At 42.2% G+C, this 12217-nt stretch overlaps 1 protein-coding gene across 2 annotated transcripts in view; it reads right to left on the reverse strand.

Moving 5' to 3' along the window:
• LOC119023367 (probable G-protein coupled receptor 153) overlaps positions 1-7818 on the reverse strand; it is a 38080-nt gene extending 30262 nt beyond the window's left edge. The window contains exons 1-2 of one of the 2 annotated variants that reach the window (XM_037105235.1): positions 7201-7818; positions 3103-3191 (exon numbers count right to left, since the gene is read on the reverse strand). The gene's annotated coding sequence lies outside the window, so the exon portion shown is untranslated. The remainder of the gene's footprint in view (positions 1-3102; positions 3192-7200) is intronic. The other variant, XM_037105234.1, reaches the window with a different exon arrangement.
• Between the last annotated feature and the right edge of the window lie 4399 nt (positions 7819-12217).

Genomic DNA, 12217 nt, shown 5'->3' on the forward strand with positions numbered 1-12217 from the left:
AACTATAATCAATATCATACACAAATATCTGCGTGTTCAGAATAAATCACTGATCATTAAATAGACCTAACACTCACATTTTCTCCCAAACTGCACAGGGACCTCCTCTCACTCTCACTCAAACAAGTTTCAAAATAAAATGCAGTGTTACTGCACAGAGCTTTTTTGTACAAATAATCACAGTACATCCCATTTTATCTTACATGTTGGTGAGTTATTGTGTTCGGTGGTCTGTTACTAAAATGGTCTAAAGTGAATTTAAGTTTTCCCTGAAAGTATTTGCGCAGTGTATACCGGTATCCAGGACTCTTATTGTGAAAGGTAAACATGGAGGGTGTCCCTTTTATGTGCTGCAGTCAAAAGTTTCGTGCTCTGGTTCAGAAAATGGAGCCCCATTCATAACTCTGGACTACAATGTTTTACTTTCCCAAAAGAAACCCAGTGCAACAGTAAACAACACAATGTGTCATCAAGTCGAGTAATGTCCCTGTCTCTGGGTCGTAAAATGTTTTCACAGGCCTGGTGGACTAGTGAAATGCCATTAGCAAATATCCTGACCAGCGAAGTTTCCATTTTCCCTCTGTGTGGCCCAAAGGATCTTTCAGACGGGGTCATTGGTTATCAAAATGTTTGGAGATATGGCCTCCAAGTAAGAGGAAATGGGGATTATGAAAGAACAAATAAGAAAATTTCGCAGTAGTTAAAACAAGAGTAGGACATTTACTTTAGAAGCACTTTTTGTCTTATCTTAAACAATTCTCTTTGGACCACGCCTGCAATCAAATCAAATGCTCTGACTAAAATAAAAATACATATGGGAAGTGATCGATGTGGAAAAGGACATAATAATTTAGACGATTAGATTCAGATAATTAGAATTAAACCGCATATTTATATTCTACCAACTGATACATTCTTACAGGACAAGATGGCTGATTTACATTTTTATACTTCTACACACGACAACATAGTAAAGATGAAACCCCTTGAAAACCTTTTTCATCATATTGTTAATATCCTATCGTTGATGCTGCCAGTTTACACGCAGTGCAGGTGGTGAGCTCTCCTTCACCCCATGAGGAATTATAATGGCCCACTGAGGCCAAAACACTATCAATCTTGCTCATCTCCCATGAGTGCTCATTATCCAGTTATCAATGAGAGTCCAGGAGATGCTCCTCCTTGCATGACAAATGATAAGCAGGACCGGCTTTAACCTGCTGTCCTGCAGAGAGAGGCTCCGCTGACAACAGAGGTGATTAACCTCATTAAGACCCAGGAGGTTAATAATTGTGAGCTCACTGGTTTATATCTTTTAACAAGAAATGTTCCTGAAAGGATGGAAAACTAGATGACAGTTCCCACTCCTGATCGGCTGAGAGTAATTTCCAGGATTGCCTTCCTGCTGTATGACCTCACTCACTGAACTGTCTGCCTGTTTTATTATGTGCTGCCACTGAAAATTCAAATATAAAGCCCAAAATGGGCCAATGCTTAATCGAGATGTATCAAGACTCCTGTAACCTAGGAAGGAAGCACAGCAGATCACAAACCTTATAAAGCAGCCAGCGTTGCAACTCAGTAGAGTGCATACCTCTGCCAAGGCTCAACAGTCCCCTTTAATTTGATCAAGCCTAACTGAATATCAAGTAAAACAGATTTAAAAGAGCTAGATTCAGTTTTCTATTTGTATCTGCATCAGATTATATTATCTATCATAGATACCAGCAAATTAAACATGACTGATTCTTTTTTCGAACAAGATCCATGCATTACAAATTAACAAATTAACAAAAATGTCAAAAAACACCCTATCACACCTTCAGGGCCGAGACCCATCATCCACCTAAGTTTGATGAAAATATGCTCAATAGTTTTTGTGTGATCCTGCTGACAAACCAACCAACCAACCAATCAACCAGCAGGCAGGGGTAATAAAACCTTCCCATCACAGTCAAAGTCAAGGACAGTTAGTTAAGGACAGTTTTCCGCTTAAATGACAGCCAGAGGGCTTATTGTGTCACCAATAACTGACATATTATTATCACCCTTTCATAAGATGGGCCATTGGTAAACCACTATCACAGAAGGCGCTCTGCTCCGCTGTACTGGAACCAGACTGGATCTCTTATTGTGTATGTTGCATAGCAACTGCATCAGTCTTGGAAGGAAACATTCAGCAAAGAAAGGACTAAACATTCGGATCACATTAACTCCATGTTTCCTCAAGAACTGTCAAAATAAAGTCGATCTAATTAGTTGAAGTGGATTAAATTTATACTGAAACAGTGTTCAAATCATGCTAAACCATTAACCTGTCCCTGCTGTGCTGTTCTATTGGCAATCCTCCGTGTGAAGAATCAAGTCCATGTATCTCCAAAAGTATCCCAATGTGGTGATTACTGGAAAATAGCACATTAAATTTCCCTGCATTTCCCACGCTTCACTTGAGTCAGCTGCTTCACAGCAATGGCAGGATCATTAGTTGACCTGGCTGAGCAGAGTTGACACAGCCGGAATCAAACAAAATCAAAAACAGGAAACAACGCATTTCCCTCCAACTGAGGTACAGTCTGTTAACTTCAATCTGTACTCTTATTATAGGTCCTCATTCCAGAAAATATGTTCAGCACCAATTTTCATTTGTATCTCTGGCTGTTTCTTAAGTCAGTCGATTCCCAATCATCTGCATTCAATTTTGTATGTTGTATATATAATTAACAACTTTAATTTCATTATTATGCTATTCTTTATAGATATCTACAGTTGGCATCAGATCAAATAACGACAATAGCTTTTTTCCATAATTAGGAATGCTGAGATGCTGTGTAGGAGGTTCATTTGCCCAACTATTGCCCAAACCCTCCTCATTAGAAGATGACTACTTCAGCTACAGCTTATTAATGGCCTGTCTGGTCTTTTCAAACCTTAGTGAATGAGTAAAAACTATTAGTTTTATGTCTTAATTGCCATTTTACTCAGAGCCAAAGCTCAGTTTGCAGACGCTGTTATATTTTCAGCTGTGCTAATAAACATTGTCTTGGACGCAGGTTATTCGAGCTGGGTGACATTCCTGACTGTTTATTAGGGAAGACAACTTACCTTTCGTATTCTGTGTAATGATCATCCAGTATCCACTTACAGAATATGACACCAGACAGCAAATATGCACAGGCACTCATACTCGAGGACTGCAACAACAACAGAGACATGTTGTGAGCGAATGCCCCATCCGTTTAATCACAGCATTTCACTAATGCACAGCAGGAAGGCAGAGTGAGCTGGCAGCTCCAAACAGAGGGCTGAGATTCAAGCCCTTGTGTCAGCTCTGCTCCCCCAAAGTCCCTAAACCAAGCCAGTGTAACACTATCAGCTCCAGTCACCAGAAAATAATAAGCACCAGAGGCGCTCATGCGACCTTGACCTCTGACCTTCCTGTCAAGAGAGCTAAGCTGACACATTTTCTTTCCCGAATCCATTTCCTCCTTCTGCAGATTGTACACCTAACCAGTAAATGATTGAATCCCAGGCAACCTCCCTGATCAATACACCAAAAGGGTCACTATTGAAACTCAATATGGTTTGAGTACGTAAACAGTCTCCCTAGAATCAAGCTGCGGTGGAGAAAGTATTAGACTCTTTACTTCAGAAAATAATCTAAAAGTACTTTCTACCACACTGTAAATATACTGTTATGAGCTGCTTGATGTGCAGTAAGCAATTCTAGATAAGGTTAAATGACCGTTGAGTCCCACTCCCAGGTCATTAAATACCAACATGTTTGTGATGAGCTGGTAATGACACTGAACAATCAACTAACTTTCTCCAGTGTTGCTAACATGGGCACATGAGCCGTCCGGCTGTCAAAATAAAGAACAAAGAAGATAAGATTACAGCACACACAGAAGAAGAAGAAGACTTTCTTTGCTCAGGTCACCATTACTTCACTATGTCTTTACACAGCAAATAGCTGTAGCAGCTGTAATTTCCAAAATGTCACCTTTAATTATTTCATACTGGGCTGCAATATTTTTCTCATGGAATAATCTGATAGTTATTACCTTGATCAGTTCATTTGATCTTTATTATTAAAAATTAAACAAAGTGACACCTTCAGATGTTTTGTTTGGCCCAACAAAGAGTCCAAACCTCAAAACAAACAACAAGAAAAGCAGCAAATCGTCACATTTGAGAAGCTGGAACCATGACCAAACCAACCAAACATATTCGACCAATAAGCGGCTCATGTTTTGATAATTCATCTATTGTTGGGTAGTAAAATATTGGCACCACTATGAACACACTTTGAAACATTTGCCCATCACTATTTACATTAGAATTGTCACAAATGCATTGATCAGTCATTAATAAATCAGGTTGGATTAGGCTATGATGTCAGAGAGCCTCTTATGAGCAGAGCTGCCATAAGGCTGCAATCGCTGATTCAATCACTCTGGTGCAGCATTTAATATATATTACGCCATTGGCTTTCATACCACTGATTAAATACCCATCATATGATATCAATCGTATTATGCACTGAGGTGCTTTAACCGTTGAAGGAGCCATAACCACAAATAGGAATTCAAAGACTGCAGCTCTAATTGGCTTTCACAGTGCAGTAAAATGGAGTCTGTTGTTATCGAGATGTCCTCGATGTCTATTTGCTTCCAGAGGTAAAACATCGAAAACCCACAGCTAATTAGAGCAACTTCCGAATGCGTTGTAATTCACTAGACTAAGTAAATTTAGACTTCTTCACTCACATTTGACACAGAGAGAGCTTAACATTTTGCTGAACCTGTGAAGGTACATTTACAAAATACTACTGCAGCTGAGTTTGACATTATTTTTTAAATACTGTCTGCAGTCATTAGAGAACAAGTGAGCTCCCAGAACTGATACTCTCGCTGCATTTGAGCTGCAGCAAATACCTCAGATTACCAGCCACACGGGTGAAATCAGTGTCAATAGGATGCCACAAATCCGCTAATTAGGTACAACAACTTATTAAAAGGTCACAAACCGAAATCCAGCATGCTATTTGATGTTCCCCAGGCACACTGTGAGCACTTCTCTTAGCTGCGCGACATGTCACATGAGTAAGGAGTTGAATTTTCCATCACAAATGTAACCCTAGAGGGTCTCTTCCTGTTTATGTTAAGCTACCTCCAGCTATGACTGTAGCTGGATCGCTGGGCACCATATGGCAGGAGGTTTGTCTCAGAAACAGGCAGGCAATGCAGTAGAGTTCAGCTGGTACAAATAATACCATTTAAAAATGATCATTTAATCCAAATTGGCTGATTCAAAGCAACTTAAATGATTATAATCTTAATTAGTATTCAGCCCACTGTTACAGATGCAACATCACCAATCGATGCTGTCTAAGGGATGGCAGAAGCTGGTCAATGAGCTGTGTGTGCGTGAAAAATAGAAGAGTGTGAAGACGGGCTAACGCGGTCACAAAATGACAGAGCCAAACGTGTGACAAACAAAATGTCACATATGCCCCGCGAAACACTGAGATCTGTGCTGAGCCTTTGTGGTGTAGCAGCAACTGTCACATGTAGGCTACAGCACTCTCTCTGAGCAGTGAATGCAGATCATCAGTTTGCACAGCCACTCTCTGACCTGTGACTGCTTGAGCCACTCTATCATCTGTTTATACAGTGAATTCTCTGATGGGAAATGTAATAAATGGTCTGGAAAGAATGCCAAGATCAACTGCCTGCTCGTCCTCTGAGTTTGGTCATTAAAATGAGCTGATGTCGCTACCGCTGCACATGTAAGACACGCCGTACGGAACAATTACATTATTATTCACACTTGTTGATAAAGACCTGGGAAAGTGCAGTGTCCAATTTGGTGCAATTTGGACATGTGACGTGTTCAATATTAATACATTTTGAATAAACACTGAACACTCTGGCTAAAAGGCTCTGTTGCGGGGCTCACGCTTGATTCCTGTCACACGATCTCATGGGGAAGTAGACGTAAACAAAATGGAGCTTAGTGTGGTGCAACAACAAAAGAAGAACAAGCCCAAGTGAAGAAATGCCTACATTTTAACAGTTGTATACTTACGTATACTAACGTTAGCCTGAGAGTGTTTTGGACCGTCAGCTGCTGCAGGATGCCTCTCTAATAGGTGCAGCTCGGGACAGAATTGATGTAGGCTTTATCACCCAGATCTAAATTCGTGAATATCAAACAGGTTTGGGGCGGCCCGGTGAGTCCGTGCACTGCTCAGGAGGCTTAAGACTGGATCTGTACATCCTTTACAGTACCAGATAGTGCGTGCAGAACAGCGTGTTATGAACAAGCACCGCTCTAGAACTGTATAAATTAAGTCACTCTCTCTGAGCAAGTCATCAGCTGATTGGCTGGAGGTGAATAATGTCAGTTAAGGCTGGTCCTTTGCACCATCACTACATTGTAATGGATGGTGTCCCAAACGTATATCTCATTTAAGAATCCTGATTTTCCAAATAAAACACTTAAATTTATCTCTTGCACCTTGATATAGAGGAAACATGAAAAGTTGCATTGATTTAAAACAAAAGTGGAGGTGAGAAGCTCTGCTGAAACCGCTCAACACCTTGCAGAAATTGGCTGCAATCAGCGTGCATGTGCATCTCTAGTGTGTGTGTGTGTGTGTGTGTGTGTGCCTATAATCAACATTAGTAGCTACACTATCATGGCTGATGTGTTCCAATTAATGGTGCGTTTTTCTGTCTATCACAGAGTATTAAATCAGAGTCTAATTTGGGTTATTTCTAGTAATCCCACACCTAGCCAGCTTTGTGTGATTACCATTCTTCATCCTGCACACAGATGTAACATAGGAGACGCTCTTTGCTCAGTTAAATTCGATGTATAACAGAGCCTACGGTGTGCAACATCTGTAATTCAGTCTTTCAATTAGGCCACTTCCTCATCCGCGTTCGCCTTCGCACGCATTTCGATTATTACTCCCTCAAAATAGGTCACATCTGCACGGTGGCTCCACAGGAATGTCTCATTTTAATTCAAATATCCGACTCTTCTCCTCCACCGGCTGAGCTGCTCGTGCCACAGGACACCACCTGTTTGGACGAAGACTCGTCGTCTTTGTTGTTGTTGTTTTGTTGTTGTTGTTAATGTTTTGCTGTTATCAAAATGAGCCAATCATGCGGCTCGTGCGAGGCTCATTCTTACCTTTCACGGCACGTTTCAGGCTCCTAGCGGGCTCATTGTTCCGGGGGAGGGGATGAAAACACTCTCGTTGAGTCACATCGGCTCAGGTCCGTGAACGTGTCTTCCCAGCGTCTACATCCCCGAACTGAGCAAGTTAAAGGAATGACCTGCGAGCTGAGGGATGAGCCCCTGAACACCTCATCGCCACAGCTGTACTCCTGTGTCTTCTTGTCCTCTTTGACTCACTGACGAGAGGGACTGGAGAAAAACACAAATCGTCGAGTTTGATTTTTTTTTTTTTAATCTTAACAAAGAAAACGTGAGCTTGTTCAGCACGAAGCAAGGCGGTCGCGCGACAGCAGGAGCGCTGAGAGAGCGCGTAATTCTACCCAAAGGCTGGATTTCTTCTTCGTCTCTCCTCCGACACCGGCGACGCGAGCGACGGATGAGGCATGATTGGCGCGCGCCCCCGATAGCACAGGCGCGTTCGCGGGTCAGACGCTCCGTGGCCGTGGGAGTGAACCGCAATAAGAAATAATTCATGGAGAAGAGGTCGGCCTTTTTTTTTTCTTCCTCTTCTTCTTCTTTCTTTCTTCTTTTTTTCAGAGCTAGAACTGCTCCTGCGTGTTGCACATATCTCACCGAATTAAAAGAAAAACACATGCATTTATCCCCGCAGCCTTGACCGAACACGACGCACATTGTTTCATTAAAAGGTCTCATTTAAATGATTACAAACTGACTTCATTAAGGTGGCTCTGGCAGCCTATTGCAGCTGGCTGTATGTGTCCAAATTGCGCAAAATCTTTATAATCCAAACATTTTTTTTTTCTTCATTTTTTTTTAATGAAAAGGACTTCTGCATAAGTATCAATCGCATTAAGGCGCGTTATTTTCTCATGTTATTCATGCTCCTTTAAATGGGCCCTTTTTATTGACATTATACGACTTGTTATGTAAGGCTCCTCCCCTGGATGATTCTGTAAGAGCGGCTTTCCTCCCTCAGGGCTTAGATTGTACCCAGTGAGAAAACTAATAGGGCCTACATGAGAGCAGAGACGCACAGAGGTCCCTTGTGCCTTGGCTTTTTCTTTTCTTTTTTTTTTTGCCACTATTATAAGGATTATTTTAATCTACTCTGCGGACGGTCTGATGAGCTCCGCATACTCTGCTTTCCATTCATTAATACACACACCTGGGAGCTGCCCCCTGCAGTTCCCAGCCAGGCTGTTAGAGCTGAAGTGTCTGACCTAAAGAAAAAAAAAACAAAAACAAGGTGCTGAGGCAAGGTAGGAAATGTTCCCTGAGCCTCACAGCTGATTCAGTCAATACTTAACCTAACGCTACACTGCTGCACCCTCAAGGTTTACATTCCTCTCATTATTCACATCACATGATGGGACAGCAACAGGAGCAACACATTCAGTCGGAATGTATGCTTGAGATTTGTCCTGTTTGCACATTAATCGCACATTTAAAGGTAGGATAAAAAGGAAAAATTCTGAAAAAAAGCTGGATTTGCAGATAGATTCTTGCCTACTCAGAGGAAAACATGAACACATGATGACAAGGACTTGGTGGTTTTATATGTCCATCAAAATGGAAATTCAACCTGTCAAATGTTATATAAGATCTTTAGGAGTGTTCTCTCTGTTGCTGCCTAACTAATTTCACTGATGAGATTCACCACAGACAAAAAGACACTGGGACAGGTTTTCAGTAAGTCCAAAGTTTAATTACACTTTCTAAACTAATCATTTCTGTGAGAAAAATGTAAGTCAGTGCTGCTGGAAAGCTAAAACGGAGTGAAAGAAACAGAGGAGAACATTAAAGGATGACTTCAGCGTCAACTAAAATGAAAATGTAGTCAACATCTGTACAACCTCATGCTGATGGAAAGCTGGGAAAAAACAGTTTTGCAGTCCACGAAACATTTCTGGAGCTTCACAGCAAAACAGTGTTGCAGCATTCTTCTAAACAGCTGAAGCAGATGGAGATATTATAAACAACTGGACAAAAAACATACAATTTGCTTCATACAGGTTAATCCAAGTTCAGATTTCAGCTTTAAAAAAAGGCGTAAACGACATCTTTTTTTTTTTAATGAATTTTGGATTAAGGGCCTCCAGAGACAATGTTGTGTTTTTTTCAGTGGTTTGTTTTTTTACATTTTAAAAAAAAGTCTCCATCTAGTCTCCACCCAGCTCTCTGTTTCTGCAACACTATTTTGCTGTGAAGTTCCAGAAATGTTTAGGTTGCAACGAAACTTCCCCTAACTTTACGTCAACTTGAGGGTGAGTAGTGACTGAATTTTTCATTGTCGGGTGAACTTAGTCTTTTAAGTTTCCGGCGAATGCTGTCATTTCTTGATCAACACTTCGTGGTTCAACTTGGAGCACCTGCCCTGACCTGCGATAACTGCAGTGTTGTGAGCAATAGACAGTTTCATCACACTGTTGGTTTTACTTTAACACAAATTCTCTAAATAAGTTGGATAAACTGGAGATTGTTTTTAAAACTCCACTTTATCTGAGCAGTCATGTTGCTTGATATGTTGGACTTCATTTTAAAGCTGTGATGTCTAATGATGTCACTGCATCCCCTGAAATTGAAAAATGGCGGATGTGCAAACATGACCCAGGTTATAAAACGACACGATGACACAAAATTGGGGGGGTCTAGATTAGGTCTTAAAAAGGCTTTTTCAGTGATAAATCATGTAGTTAACACATTGTCAGCTGATTCAATGAATGACAACGGTTATGAGCGCTGCTGTGATGCTTGGCCTTAATATTTGATTTCAGAGGGACTCAGTTTGATGCTTACAGATACAACCCTCATTTTTTATTTTTTTTTGAGTATTTCTTAAAAATTCAAAGCTGAAGAGCTGAGACCCTTTTGATGCCACACAAACTGAGAGGATGAAAACAAGATGAAAGAACGGACGCTGATTGCGTGTGCAGCCGCGAGGTGTGTGTCAGAGGAAGAGAACAAAGGACGGAAAAGGTTGTCGGGCTGAGGAGCGCCGAGTTTCCCTCCGTGACGTCAGACTCACGTCTTTTTGAGCAAACTCTTAAGCGGATGACGCAAATTGATGTGCGAACGTGTCCGAGTCATCATCTCGGTAAAACGTGACCCTGCCGGAGCACCAGCTCTGCTTACCTTTATCTCTGAGACTCTCAGATGTTCATTATTAAGTCGTCAGGGTAGAGTGAGTCAGGTCCGAGGTGGACCGTGGGTGCATGAATTACCGATCCATTTACACGCCATGCTTAATGAATGGCTTGCAGTGAATAAATCCAATATATTTCTCCTAATAGCTGAAATCATTTTTGATGACGCCTGTGTAACACAATGAGCAGAGGTTCTTCTTTCTGGGCTACGATAGTGTACGGATGAAGACAGGTGACGGGAGTGGTGGGGGACGGGGGGGCTTTTGTTTTTGTACTTTAGACTCAGATACGTCCATCACTGGAACCGGACATGGCAGGAGAGTTTGTTAAAAGAATCAGACTGTCCATGCCTAGCCTCTCCTGTTTGATGCTAGGTGACCTGGAAGTAAAAAGCAACAGAAGGCATTCCCGCCCACTGGCTCCGCTGGCACCGGGCTGCCCCCACTCTCACCGTCAGCTCCACAATCACACACCACATCACACACACACACACACACACACACACATACACACAGCAGCAGCCCTTTAAAGTTTAACACCGCGTTGAAAAGTCCTGCTCATGTGTGCTCTCTTACAGTCTATCTTTCCAGCGTCCCCTCCGCATCGCCACCTAGTTTGTATGCCTTGCAGCTGGAGGTAGCCCATTGTAGTAGTACTCCCAGTGAGGTCCCCCGTGGCTGAGAGGAAAGGGAGGTTCCAGGCCACACAAAGTACGGCCCATCACCTACTCCGCAAGGAAAGCCCTGCTGGCTCCCAGCCCAGATAACAGAGGAGGGCCGAATGTAGTACTTGTATCTCTCGCTCTGTGAAGGTGTTCCAGGAAGCACAAACAAACCGTTTTACGGAAAAAGAAAACATCGAAACGCGCTGTTGTCTGCGCGCCGACGTTGTCTTTGAGCGCCTGCAACTTCTGCCAGCACACATAACAGAAGCCTCCTACAAATATTGGCAGACATATTTTCACGGGTGACCTTGAAGTGTGGTGTGGAGCACGGTTCAGGTTTCTGTGTCTCGTCTCAGGTGTGGAAGTGAAGCCCCCGCTGTCAGCAAATGACTGACGACGGAGACGAGGAGGAAATGCAAAGCGGGGTCATTTGGTAATGAGAGCCGAGATTTTTCTCAACGCCGCCTCTCTTTATCGTTTATCCATCCTTCAGAGTCCTTAGCGGTTTTTCTCCTGCGCCTGAGGATCATTCATCATAAGTAGCCGTTTCAGTCTCTCAGCACTAGAATACAGCAGTGAGAGGGAGGATAGTCTCCTAATTTAGATGCGGGGACATGAGAGGATATTTGTGATCAGCTTTTTTGCCTTCATTTCGTCATTCTCTGATGGGAGAAAGCACTTTGACATGCGGCGTCCTCTGGTGCCACCGTCTTTGGTGCATTGAATGCAAACTGCATTTCATGGGAGGTACAAAGATTATCTACATGTGATACATGAATAATACAATTTACAGCACATCTTTGCTGTTTTGTTGCGACCTGGGAGAGAAACATCTATTTCTGATAATGGCATATCTTCCATTTCAAATCTGTTTTTCCACATAAGTAACCATGGTTACCATATTGTGTCTCTACATATTGAGCCAGCTGCTACCAGCTGAAATGGCCGTGGACAGTAATGAAGACTGTTGTGAATGATGAGAAATGACATTGTCTCCTGAATGTTTTCAGAGCAGGGACAGTTGTAAATGGTGCATTAGATTAGTTTTTCAATCAGCTCATTTTCCCCAGAAGTCTCATCTCAGCATCTAAGATGGATCTCGTCTCCCTGTATTGTGATTTCTCTCCTCCCCATGCTCTCCTTCTCCCACAAGATGCCTCGACCTCACTGGGGTTAAAAATAGATATATCCCCCCGGTGCA

This window comes from Acanthopagrus latus, chromosome 7, assembly GCF_904848185.1.
Source record: "Acanthopagrus latus isolate v.2019 chromosome 7, fAcaLat1.1, whole genome shotgun sequence".
Classification (NCBI taxonomy): domain Eukaryota; kingdom Metazoa; phylum Chordata; class Actinopteri; order Spariformes; family Sparidae; genus Acanthopagrus; species Acanthopagrus latus.